Source organism: Pelobates fuscus, chromosome 9 (assembly GCF_036172605.1).
Source record: "Pelobates fuscus isolate aPelFus1 chromosome 9, aPelFus1.pri, whole genome shotgun sequence".
NCBI classification, from domain to species: domain Eukaryota; kingdom Metazoa; phylum Chordata; class Amphibia; order Anura; family Pelobatidae; genus Pelobates; species Pelobates fuscus.
Genome location: NC_086325.1, coordinates 92,174,900 through 92,188,086, shown reverse-complemented (window position 1 = coordinate 92,188,086; position 13,187 = coordinate 92,174,900). Strand labels below are relative to the sequence as shown.

The window sequence follows — 13,187 nt, the reverse complement described above, 5'->3', positions numbered from 1 at the left end:
TTAAGTCTACACTGATCAGCCACAGCATTAAAATCACCTTCCTAACATTGTGTAGGTCACTCTGGGGCTGCCAAAACAGCTCTGATGCAGAGACGCTCCACAAGACCTCTGAACGTGTCCTGGCACCAAAACATTAGCAGCAGATCCTTTAAGTCCTGCAAGTTGCGAGTTGGGGCCTTCATGGATCAGATTTGTTGTTCCAGCACACAATACAGATGCTCAATCAGATTGAAATCTGGGGAATTTGGAGACCAAGGCAACATCTTGAACTCTTTGTCATGGTCCTCAAACCATTCCTAAACAATTGTTGCTATGTGGCAGGGTGCATTATCCTGCTGAATAAGGCAACTGCCATCAGGGAATACTATCGCCATGAAGGGGTGCACATATTCTGCAACAATCTCTAGGTACATGGTACATGTCAGAGTACCATCAACACAAATGCCAGGATCCAACGTTTCCCAGCAGACCATTGCCCAGGGTAAGCCTGCCTTCTTCCGATGTGCTTTCTGCTGCCATCGCTTCCACCTGATCTAAAAGAAAACGTGATCCAACAAACCATCCAACATTCATCCATTGCTCCATGGTCCAGTTCTGATGCTCACATTTACATTGAAGGTGCTTTTGGTAATGGACAGGGGTCATCATGGGCACTCTGACCGATCTGCAGCTATGCAGTCTCATACACGGCAAGCTGTGATGCACTGTGTGTTCCGATATCTTTCTATCATGGCCATCATTAAGTTTTTCAGCAATCTGAACTAAAGTAACTCTTCATTGTTATCGGACCTGATGGCTAGCAGTTGCTTCACATGTGCATCAATGAGCCTTGGGCACCCATGACCCTGACGCAGGTTCACCAGTTGTCCTTCCTTGTACCACTTTTGCTAGGTACTAATCATTGCATACTGGGAACACCCTACAAAACTTGCCATTTTGGAGATGCTCTGACCCACTTGTCTAGCCATCACTTTTTGGTGATAGCTAGAGGTGATTCTAAAATGTTATCAATCTAATAAATAATGGCCGTGATTTATTAAGCTTTCCAAATTAGTCATTACTGTTTGAAAATAATGTCAAATTTATTTATCTATAGAATCCACCATTAGAGTCTATGGGAATTTTTGTAGAAAAATCCTTTACAAAGTATTTTTTTTAATAGTACAGAATATTGGAAATCTATTAAATCAAGGCAATACTCAGAGTTATTCATAAAGTCTGCAAGCCCTCAGTCTGGATAATCAAAAATAATCCAGTGTCATCCAGTAGCATACTGTAAAACCTGGACATTATGGTCAGTGTCATGGACCCAGGGGTATAGGGCAGGGATTCCTATTAGTTGGGTGGGAGTCTTGCAGGGCATTTGTTATTTTGTTATATGGCAGGTATTTGCAGTTGTTTGTTTTTCCCTTAGTAATTTATTTACTATGTTTAAATGGAACTTTGATTCTCAGGAACTAAAGCTGTCAAGCGACATAAGCACTCAAAGGGGGTTGACTAGGTGTTGAGTACATTGTTCATTTTGGTGGGGCTGAGGTCTGTTACAGCGGGATTGCAGGAGATTATGGCAGGAAGACTTGATGGGGAACTGTGTTTGTTGTTGGTTTTACCAATGTATGTCAATGACCCCTGTCGGGTATAAAGAGCTTCTGACCAGTTCTGCTTTTGACCCCTACATGTAGTCTTGACTCATGGTGTTGGGTAATGGCTATAATCACTTGCTATAATCACTCATTATGCTTCACCTCTGAATGCTGGTTAGTTAATTTTAAGATGGGCATTTGAGTGCTCCCGACAGCACAGAGTATTTTGACTTGACATGGAGATATCAAGAGACCTTTACATTCAGCTTTTATCAATATCCAGATTATTGAATGCAGCCCCTAAATTACTTAGAATTATACCTGATTTCAGTCTGCCTAGATGCAACTTAAAGGCTGAAATCCAAAACCAAATTTTGGAGTTTCGAAAGAATCAGTCACTATCTGCCTGCAAATCAGGTTCACCCAAAGTTCCACAATTCATTTGGACCTAATATGCAGACAAATAGTGGCCAATTATAACACAAGCTATTATTGGAAAAATCTGCAATTCACGGCAATATTATGGTTAATTTCATTTGAGAAACGGTTAACTCCATGTTGGTGTTCAATATAAAAATATAATAATTTCAAAAAGGGGAGCGCAAAAATACTTATATAGTTGACTGTAAAAGATGGTCAGGATGATCTCATCAATATGTAAAAAAAAAAAGGAAGAAAGTTGCCCTTATAAACCCACATCAGAGATGGAGGAACTTTGACTCACGTCCTGACGAAGCCTCAGACGAAATGCGTAGACGTACGTAGTGACGCCACACAGTGGGCGAGAAGTCTGCGAGATTTGTACTAGAACCACAGTGGAGATACACAAGAGCAAGCTGCACTTCTAACGAGGGAATCGTACCACACAAGTGCCCTGGATCAATTTTGACTCATAGGAGACTTTTTTTTTCTTTATTTTATTTGCGCATGAAATGACAGCAAGCGTGCAGCGCCACGACAGCTGCTGCAAGCAGTTTCGTATACATTACAAATCGTGACAGGTTAAACAGCGCAGTTTTTTGTGTTTTTTTGAAGATAACAAGCTATAATACAATCATGGTAAATGCGTGCATATTAAGATTAATCTCGCTCAATGTTATAAAGCTATTAAAACATATAATGACATTCAGACTAAGTTGGTGATGTCTACAGTGTAAAACAATATACATGTAGTGGCAAACAAGAAATTGCTCTATTATTACAAGTTTACTTCGCTAGTTATGTGAGCAGGCTAGAACATTCTCTAGAATAACATACAGGCTGGAGCAAGATATATCGCTTAAAAAACATAGGGACATGGTTGATCTAACTGTGCCAACAATAGGAGGAGCAGGCAATAGAGGTGCAGGAACAGGTATGTTAGTAATGATGTATGCCTAATTTTGACATTAACACTGTCAATAATAACAGGATGAAACTTACTGTTTGTGTTAGGATATGCTTGACATCAATTTTTAGAGTACATCATGCTAGGCTATACGTGTATAAAACATTGCTAGTTGGGCTCTCATAGGAGACTTGAGCCTTTGTGAGTAGCGGTATCATCCACATATGCTCACCAGTAGTGATGTCACGAACATGAAATTTTCCGTTCGCGAACGTGAACTTCCGCAAATGTTCGCGAACGGGCGAACCTGGCAAACCGCCATAGACTTCAATAGGCAAGCGAATTTTAAAACCCACAGGGACTCTTTCTGGCCACAATAGTGATGGAAAAGTTGTTTCAAGGGGAATAACACCTGGACTGTGGCATGCCGGAGGGGGATCCATGGCAAAACTACCATGGAAAATTACATAGTTGATGCAGAGTCCATAAAGGGCATAAATCACCTAACATTCCTAAATTGTTTGGAATAACGTGCTTCAAAACATCAGGTATGATGTTGTATCGATCAGGTAGTGTAAGGGTTATGCCCGCTTCACAGTGACAGACCAAGCTCCCCGTTTAACGCACCACAAACAACCGCAAACAGTCCATTTGCACAACCGCAAACTCCCCATTTGCACAAGGTTGGATACCAAGCTAGCCATGTCCCGTTCCTTGTCCTCACTGATGTCATTGAAGGTCTCTTCCTCCACCCAGCCACGTACAACACCAAGGGTCCCCGAAAGGTGACAACAAGCCCCCTGTATTTTTTTTTTTTAAATGTACACTACTGTTACACCAGATAATGTATAATAAACACAAGTTACTGGCTATGGGGGAATAATGTATAATAAACATAGGTTACTGGCTATGGGGGGATAATGTATAATAAACACAGGTTACTGGCTATGGGGGGATAATGTATAATAAACACAGGTTACTGGCTATGGGAGGATAATGTATAATAATTTATTATACATTATCCTCCCATAGCCAGTAACCTGTGTTTATTATACATTATCCCCCCATAGCCAGTAACCTGTGCTTATTATACATTATCCTCCCATAGCCAGTAACCTGTGTTTATTATACATTATCCTCCCATAGCCAGTAACACATGTTATTGGCTGTGGGGGGATAATGTATAATAAGCACAGGTTACTGGCTATGGGGGGATGATGTATAATACATTATTATACATTTTTATCCTCCCATAGTCACTCTTCCTTTTTTTACATGTTGATGAGATCATCCTGAAGTATTTTTGTACTCGACTTTTTTATATTTTTGTACTAATTTGTTCTGTGCTGGGTGTTAACCTTTGGGTGTAAGGCACTAAAGTGTGTAGCTGCATAATATATAGTTTTTTTTTCTTTGCCCAAACTAGTGCTTTAAATAATTGTGGAATACAAAGGGGCTTTTCTCATTTTACTCCCTTTTGAATGCCTATTTAGCGCTATTTTAGATTCTTGTAATTTAGGGGGTTCAATATATCCAGATTATAAAAAAATGGTAAAAAAAATTTTTTTAATTAATATTTTAACCCTTTGACTGCTAGCTGATTGGGCTTCCAGATGGCAAATATAACTTATTTCTGTAGATCTGATAGCATGTGATTTTTATTTAGCGAATTTGCTTTCTACCATATTTATTCTGAGTGAATCCAGGTGAAATTCATTGTTTGATACATATGCAATTCCAATATTTTATATGGGATTCACATGTAAAATGACTGATTTTAAAGAAGACATTCAGATGGTACAGAATGAGATCTGCTCAGTTATTTTAACCACATTTTGTCCATCCAGACCAATATTGGAATTTAGTGAATAACCCTGACAGCAACACTTTTTTTAAAAATTGATTTTATTTAAAGGATCACTGTAGGCACCCAGACCACTTCAGCTCAATGAAGTGGTCTGGGTGCCAGGTCCCTCTAGTTTTTACCCTGCAGCTGTAAACATAGCAGTTTCAGAGAAACTTCTATGTTTACACTGAGGGTTAATCCAGCCTCTAGTGGCTGTCTCACTGACAGCCACTAGAGGCCGCTTATGCAATTCTCACTGTGAAAATCACAGTGAGAAGACGCTGACGTCAATAGGAAAGCATTGAGTAATGCTTTCCTATGGGCGGTTTGAATGCGTGCGTGGCGCTGATGTCGGCAGGAGGAGGAGAGTTCCCCAGTGCTGGGGGAGCCCGGTGCAGGCGGGAGGGGGGCCATGAGGGTGGGGGGGACCTAAGGACTACATAGTGCCAGGAAAACCAGTTTGTTTTCCTGGCACTATAGTGGTCCTTTAACATGGATTTTTATAAAATGTTGGAAAATGTTGGAAACGTGGCTGATACACATTCTACTGCAGAGACGATTGAGATAAAGATTTCAAAAGCCACAGATGGAATGGAAAAACTATTGAAACCAAATGTTTGTTTTTCTAAGTTGTAAAAATAATAAAGGTGAAATCCTCTCCTTAACACTTACATATTTCATTAAACTTATCTAAACCTAGGTTGGTAACTAGGTTGTTGGCCGAGTGTGATCTTTCTGGAAGTCACCTGCACATATGTCTGACTGTTTAACCCCTTAAGGACACGTGACATGTCATGATTCCCTTTTATTCCAGAAGTTTGGTTCTTAAGGGGTTAAAGGGGTTTTTATTGTAAATAAAATGAAAAAGGAACGTCGGTTGCATATGTACAGATGTTTCTTCAATAAAGTCTCTCCTAAAATAAATTTATAATGCATAACAGCTTTAGTAAAGAAAATTACCAAATATAAATTGATTAGACTTAATTTGCTTTAACCCCTTAAGGACACATGACATGTGTGACATGTCATGATTCCCTTTTATTCCAGAAGTTTGGTCCTTAAGGGGTTAATGTAGTGTGTAGAGAATGACAATAGATCCTTAAAAATGGACAGTGTATATCTATCACATGCTATGTCAATTCAATTTTCACACTCATGATATTCTCTATAGCGTGCAATTTGAGCAGACTCTATTAATATGGAAAGAACACCATGTTTTTTTCAGTGATAAAAGAAATAAAGGGTTCCTTAGGCTCTTAGATGAAGAACTCACACTGTGGTAGATTAGCCAGTCCTTGAAGTGTTCCAGCCTACCATACCATATGAACTTCAAGATACCTAGGTTGTCTTTCGTGACTAATGGTGCTATATATTTATAGTAGTCGATGCATAATACCTTTCCTGTTCTTGAAATGGTGCAGCCCACCATACCAAGCAAGCTACTGAGTATCTTTCGGTTTTCATGGCAATACAAACTACCAAAACATCTAAACATACAGAATAACTTGTCTGTTCTTATCAGGGTTGGACTGGGAAACAAAATTTGGCCTGAGCAATTTTTAATCACAATGGCCCAGTGGCAAGGCAGCAGGACCAGAAAGAGGGTTTATGTAATCACCAATGGCAAGCAGCATTTGTTCTGCACAGCACAAGCAAATCTAATAACATGCTTGCGCTGTATTTTCTTGTGACTTGTCTCTGGTGTCTCCATAAGGGGATTCCAGAGGACAAAGGGCCAGGAAAGACTACTGATCATGTGTTTTGAGGCTGCTTTTGGGATTGCATGTGTGTAGAGTGAGCTGATTGTGGTCTGGTGTTTTTGTGTTTTAGTTTCAGTTGTGTTTATTGTGTGGCTAGAGGCTGTAGAGAGTGTGTGTATATGTGCTGTACCATGTTTGTATAGGGGGCATAGTATGTGTGTGTATAGGTGACTGTATAAGGAATGTATTGTGTGTTTTTACATAACGTGGATCTAGTGTGTGCAGAGAGGATCCAGAGTGTGTATAGGGGAGAAATGTTGTGTGTAGGTGGTGCAGTGTGTGTCTAAATGTGATCTAGTGTGTATGTGGAAGGGCGCAGTGTTTGTGAAGGGTGCAGTGTGTGAGGGGTGCAGTGCATTTGTGTGAGGGTGCTGTGTGTGTGTGTGTGTGTGTGTGAGAGGTGCTGTGTGTGTATGTGTGAGGGGTGCAGTGTGTGTATATGTGCAAGGGGTGGAGTGTTTATTTGTGGGGTGTAGTGTGTGTATGAAGGGTGCAGTGTGTGTACGTGTGTGAATGGTTTATAGGGTCTATAGTGTGTGTGGCGGGTTGATATTTTATTTTCTTCATTATTAATGTTCAATGTTATTAATTTGATGTCCTCCCCTCCCTACGTCTTACCTTTTTCTCAGGAAGGAGGACACTATAGGCTCTGGTGGTCCAGTGGTTGTGTTACTCTGCCTGCAGTCAGAGTTCACTCCTCTCACGGAATCCTTGGAGCAACAGTGACAACGCTCAAAGTTAATACCTGCTCGCAAGAGGAACAGATCCTCTCTGCACCTCATCTCCCCTTACTCAGAAAAAAAGGGCCAGTGAGAGAGATCTGTTGATCTCTCCCCCCGGCCCTAGTGGACACACAGCAAGGTCGGCTCTGCAGGGGAGATCAAAAGATCTCTCCTTTCAGCTGTGCCTGGTTCTTATGACACAACCTATTATAGCACAAACTGTCGCTTGGATAATACCAGTCCACCAAAGTGTCCCTTTTTAGGAGATCAGTCCAATTGTGGGCACAAATCATTTTGTCCCTGTTTTCTGGTCTTATGTCCCTCTTTTCTAGGAGCTTTATATTGTTGATTTGTCTGAGTGTATAACATTACTCCACAGCAGTAATAGTCACAGTATTGTGTCTTAAACTACAACAAATGTGTTTAGAAATCAGTCTGTGTAAATAAGATACATTGTAAATGGCATTTTAGTTCCACAAATTGTTATGAGTAAGTCACCTAAAATGGTCATCTAAAACAGCCCTTCTCCTGGCTGCGTCCCCCTAAAATTAAAATGTCTCCCGTTGGCCATTTGAAATATTGGGAGGTATGTAATACAGACAACATATGCCTACACTTAAATCAGTTGATAATGTAATGTTTCAGCTTCCTCACTCACCAGGGAGGCTCCTGCATACCTTGACTGCTCCTAAACAGCCCACAAAAATACCCCTTTTTAGATTGCATTGGACGGAGAAGCTGTTGATAAAATGTCTGTTGTAGACGCATATGGTAATTTATTTTCTCTTATTTCCTCTCCCTTTATATCAAGTCAGTATATTTGTAATTTTTTATCCTTGACATGCCAGATATTTTTAATGTTTTGATATTATTACGGAAATAAAGAAAATACTTATAATAGTATATGCTTTAACTCTTTTATTGCTTCGGAGCAAAGATTTGGGATTCGATTACCTTTGGCTTAACTCTTTTATTGCTTCGGAGCAAAGATTTGGCATTCGATTACCTGTCAAAGAATACATTGTGCTAGTTACCATGGTAACTAATGTTAACACAAATGCGCAGAGTCTGTGGATACAAATTGCCTGGACACGGGCAGTGGAAAATCATTCTAGAATGCTGAATCAGCCAGTCTCTACACTTGTCCATCAGTATTACAAAATTGTTGGTACAAACTGTCTAATTAAAGAGTTTTGTTTTGTTTTTGTTTTTTTAAAGGGAATTGTATAGTGTAAAGGATCCTGTTATCCCTGTAGGACCGATCCTTGCAGCTTCTCCCGAAATCCCAGCAGAATAATAGCAAAGTAGTGATCATAGCTACCAATTCCCCAAACATGAGTCGAGACTTTATGAAGGGGTAAAACGATCTGCTTTAATGCTGGCCACACTCGGCCTTTTATGATGGTCTCCCAGCAAGGAAACTCCCACAGGGGACCTTGTGGAAAACTGTGACACAAAATACAGAACCAATCAGTTTACAGTACAATTATTAAACACACCCACAGTAACAGTGCAACCCCTCCTCTCTATCCTGGAGATAATTAACTTAAGTGGTTGGAGAGAACCTAATTATCTCCAGGTAGAGAGAAACATGTCATTTTTACATTTTGACAAAACTGTATTAAAATCCATAACTTATATTTCGCCGAACGTAGTCTCCAGGTTCCACATACCCCCAGATAGCTTGGATGTGAGCACACAATATAGAAGAATAGCGCTCAGATCCCATGAACACAGTTCTCAATACCGTCGAGTAAAGTTTTTAGTTCACCGGTTGTTCGTGGAATTGAATCCGAAAAGAGTTCCATAACTGCAGCTACCTGGGGTCGGTCTAGTTCGTTCGTATTGTAGGAAAGTCCTGAACGGTAGAGTGTTCGTGAGTTATTAGACGAATGGACTGGACCTTGGTACGCTTCAGCGGTGTGCGGCTAAATAAGTGTCCGAAAACAGTTCCAGGGCGTCGACGATTTTAAAATGGCCACCGCCACATGTTCGACCACCAAGCCTTTCAACAAAATACAGGCAGTCAGTTCTAAAATTACCAATCAACAAGGCAAAAACCTTTAGGATCAGTAGGTCATCATACAACAGATAAGCCCTACTGATGTAATCAGGGGTGGATTCTTTGTTTTGGACCCCTTAAAATGTAAAAAAATATGTTTTTACATGTTTTCATGTAAAAATTGTACGAATGTATAAACTTTGTAAAACCTCTGTCCTGCTCCCATTCTACAAACCCCGTCCTGCCCCCCCGTTTTACAAAACCCCTGTCCCTGTTCTACAAAACCCCTGTACTGCCCCCTTTTACAAAACCCCTCCACCTCCCTGCCACAAATCCCTTGCTCAGTCCCCCTTCACAAAAAACCCTGCACCTCCCTTCCATAAAACTCCCGCATTCACTGTCGCAAAAAACCCTGCTTCTCACTCTAAAGCCCCTGCTCATCCCCTTACAATCCGAGGTCAAGGGCACAAAGAGACAGCGTAAACGAGGACAAGCCGGGGTCTGGTACACAGGAAACAGCAAGCCGGCAAACAGAACAGACAAGGATAAAGCGAAAACGAAGTCAGAATACAAAGCCAAGGTCAAATACGGAGGAACACAACTGAACACAACAAGCGCTAAAGGGAACTGAGACAGAAACCAAGATAGGGCAAGGAACTAAGGGAAAAGGGTAAGTATAAATAGGCTCAAAACTAATGTGATTGGCTCCTGTCACTTCCACACCCCCAAAAGGTAAGTGTATGGGGTGTGTGGGATGACAGGGGCCAATGGGAGCCTTTTGGCAATTTAGGCTCCCACTATCTCTTTAAGAGCGCGCCCGAGACTCGCGGCGCGCTCTTAGATTCAGGCGGGACATGTGACCGCATCTCGCGGTCACTGCCCGCCTTCCTGTCTGAAGCGTTGGATGTGCCGCGCGCGGCTCGTGCAGCCGCAGGACCGCGCGCGGCTTGAAGAGAGGACCGCGGCCGGCCCCTGGGAAAGGTGAGTAACGCTACACAACCGTCTTCAGAGTCTAATCTTCAATCACATTGATGAAACTCTGGAAATCAAAATGCTGCTCTCTGCTGCTGTAGCACCGGAGTCTGGCCTCAAAGCAACGCTATTACTGCGGCACTGTCCGCTCCTAGCATCAGAGCGGATCCTTCCGCTACTACTGAAACTCCATGAAGGTGGACAGTCGGTGCATGTTGACGTCACGTTGGTGTGACATTGCACGCCTCCACACTCTTCTCACTGATCCTCCAAATAGTGCTGCCTAGCCCCAGCCCTTGCAGCTTTCAGTATAATAATGGATGGATCATGGCACTTGCAGTCGTATAGGCTGGAGGAGGAGTGGATCCACTGACGCTCCTGGAGTCTGTTAGTTGGGGAAGCAGGGACTCCTTTCTGCTTCCCCAAGATGTGCAGCAGTAACAGCAGCAGGTGGAGGTCGCATTCAGCCCCCGCTGCTGGTTTGGCCCCGCCTCTGCCCCGATTTAGCTTTAAAGTTCTGCGACTGCAACACCAGCCTCTGCCTGTGAGCGCTGTGTTGGCTGCCCGGTGACCCATCTGCCATTGCGACCTGTGCAGCCGCCCAGCTCACACATCTCTAAGGTCGCCCTGGTTAATGGCACCCCCACAATTAGTGGCACCTGGGGCGGAGCACTCCCCTCCTCCCCCTAATACGCCACTGCATAATATCAATTCAGGCTAATATTAAATATGTGCATATTTATGTGCCAGAATTTAATTCATTGGCTGAGAGCAATCAGCTGATGCTCTCAGCCAGTGAATGGAGACGTCCACAGCATTTGGCTTCCTGCAGCTCTGCAAAAGCCTAGTACGCATCATTAGAGCAGAAAGGTCACACTGTGCTCAGCTGAGACCCAGTTAAGAAGGCACATGATGAATCCCCACGATGCTTGGAGTAAGCCTTTAAGGAACATCTTGTTTTATTATAAGAATGATTTCCCATGCATAACAATTAGTATTGTCATAATTGTCCTAATTTAAATGTCCGTGTCCTGGCCATTATCATTGAATAGTTTTCAACCAGTAATATGAACTGCGTATATTCTCTCAGCAATATCCAAAACCCAGGGATGTACTTGTATTCGCATAGCATATTATTAACATTCTGTATACCTTTGTTGTAATAAGTCTCCTGTATCTACATAAGCAATACCTGTGAGCATTTAGACCCATTTTGGAATGCAGTAATAAGTATAAATATATGGGCACTTACCAGAAGGCGGTCCTTATTTGGATTACAGAAATAAAGACAACATTTCGGCTCATGTCTGAGCCTTAGATTCTGGTAGGAGCCAAAACGTTATCTTTACTTTTGTACTCCTAATAAAGACTACTTGGCCCTCCCAGTCTGGAGCACCCTGGTGGAAGTATTCGCCTTACATTGGTGTGTACACTACCCTCTCCATTTGAGAAGAAAACATTTTGGAACGTAGACTTTCTGCTTCAACTGTGCCTACAGCTCTTACTTGGTGGCTTGCAGCAGGCTATGAAATGTCAAAAAACAAAAACTTTTGGGCTAGGTCACCGATATACATTCATATTAAAACTCATTCCTACTTACAACTATATTCTTGCACTTCTTCAAGTCAGATAACATTTTTGAAGCATTGCCATTTATCTGGATCATTATAATGATTGCTACATGTAAAATCATATTGAGAAAATGAGCACTTTGAATGTTGTATGCATGCTGTAATCAGAGATATTCCAAGAATGTGTGTGCTTAGCTAACTTATGAGATAAGAAGAATGGAGTTTGATAAATGCATTTAGTGGTGGTGTATCTTTATTTTTCCATAATAAATTACTGTGGTTTTCAAGTTGAGGCTTATCAAAATGAAAGCAATTACGGCTAATTTATTCTGGCACATTTCGCCTTTACTATACAGTAGTGCAGTAGTAGTTGAATTATCCTCTGAAACTAAATTGGAAACTGGAATTTTAAACGTTTAAAATATACACATTTGTTTGTGCTTTTTATTCCATCAATGTCATTGTAATATTTATTTTTGCATTTTATGCTCCTCTGATCACCCGTCTATTGAGAGGATTTGTAGCCATCTAATTAAAAAAATAGCATATTCCTAAAATAATTGAATCTTTGTAGGCATCTTCAAGCCTGCCAGCAGTTGAACGTATATAATCTTGTGATTTGTTCCACTCTCCCGTTGTAGAGCCAGCTAGATCTAAGCATGATTATATCAGTCAACAGTGTTTTAAACTCATCACGGTTACCATAGGGCACTTTGAAAATGCAAATATGAAGCACACAGAAAAAAAGCAGTTTGGACAGTTTTCTTCTGTTACATTATAGTTGCTTAGTTTAGTCATGAATATGCTGTGCAATTTTGGGCACCTGTTCTAAAGAAGGATATCACGGCACTAGAAAAAGTGCAGAGACAAGCTACAAAATTGATAAAAGGAATGGAGCATTTTAGTTATGAAGAAAGGTTAAAAAATGTAAATCTGTTTAGTTTGGAAAAACGGCGCCTCAGAGGGGATATGATAACATTATACAAATATATCCGGGGCCAGTACAAACCATTACCTGGAAATCTATTCATAAACAGGGCTATACATAGGACACGAGGTCATGCATTTAGGCTGAAAAAAATGAGATTTCATCTAAGGCAAAGAAAAGGTTTTTTTTTTTACAGTAAGAGCAATAAGGATATGGAATTCTCTGCATGAAGAGGTGGTTTTGTCAGAGTCTATACAGATGTTTAACCCCTTAAGGACACATGACATGTGTGACATGTCATGATTCCCTTTTATTCCAGAAGTTCGGTCCTTAAGGGGTTAAACTGAAATTGGATAAATACTTGCAAAAACACAACATACAGGATATAATTTCTAATTAGTGGGTTAATGATTCAAAGCATCTCTATGAGAAGCTGCAGATGGGCCAGGACAGCATTTGGCCCCACCCCTGCCCAC

General features: G+C 41.2%; 1 protein-coding gene across 1 annotated transcript in view; it reads left to right on the top strand.

Annotated features, from left to right (window-relative positions):
• LOC134572886 (relaxin receptor 2-like) overlaps positions 1-13,187 on the top strand; it is a 312,105-nt gene that overhangs the window by 129,041 nt on the left and 169,877 nt on the right. The gene's annotated exons all lie outside the window — the stretch shown is intronic.